Genomic DNA, 804 nt, shown 5'->3' with positions numbered 1-804 from the left:
TAATATTTTAACTTGCTCGTTTTTCCCTTTGTATTTACAAGAGTTTCTTAAGCTTTTCATTTCTTATGTTCTTTTTGCACAGTGTCAGTTCCGTCCTTTTTGGCTTCCGATCCTGGTTTTTCTTTCTATTGCATTCTTATTTGCTTTAATAATTACTCTTCTCATTTAGATCCTCTGCCTCTCAGCCTTCTCTCTTTTCATCAGCGTCTGATGTCCTACGTTATTTTCCATTTCGTTATAAAACCTACGTATGTGCACATGTCTTGAGAGCACAGAACCAATTTTTTCTAAAATGGATTAGCTTCAGAAGTGAATAATTTTCACAGTATGCTTTTCATTACGTCTCAAGTGTTCTGTCCTCCATGTTTTATGTTGTAGAATGTTTTAATATGTGCCACGCTGGGTTTTTCCATTTTACTCATTCTGTGCAGAGTAACTGCTTACTCGTAGATAGGGGAGGTAGGTGCTCTATGGATCCCCTCACTCTCACCCTGGCTACAGCTAGTTTTCCCTCCCAGTGAGGTGAGGGGCTCTCTTATGTAAACTGGCGTTAACAGCCCAGCAGCCTAAGGGAGTGGAGAGAGAGCCAGAGAGTGAGGGCCCCCTCCCAGGGGACCGAGCTTGGCAGCCCTTTCCCCTCTGCGTGGACAAGCCTCTGTGGCAGGGGTGAGCTTTCCGAATGCCCAGCCCTGGCCCGGCTTTCACGACTCTCCATGCAGTGGCTGAGCCTGGGTGCTTTTTGATGCAGCTGCATCTGGAATTTGCCCCCGATGCACTGCAGACTTCTTGCTGCTGTAGCGGCCA

This window comes from Propithecus coquereli, unplaced genomic scaffold (assembly GCF_000956105.1).
Source record: "Propithecus coquereli isolate 6110/MARCELLA unplaced genomic scaffold, Pcoq_1.0 Scaffold197, whole genome shotgun sequence".
Lineage (NCBI taxonomy): Eukaryota > Metazoa > Chordata > Mammalia > Primates > Indriidae > Propithecus > Propithecus coquereli.
This window is presented reverse-complemented; position numbering follows the sequence as displayed.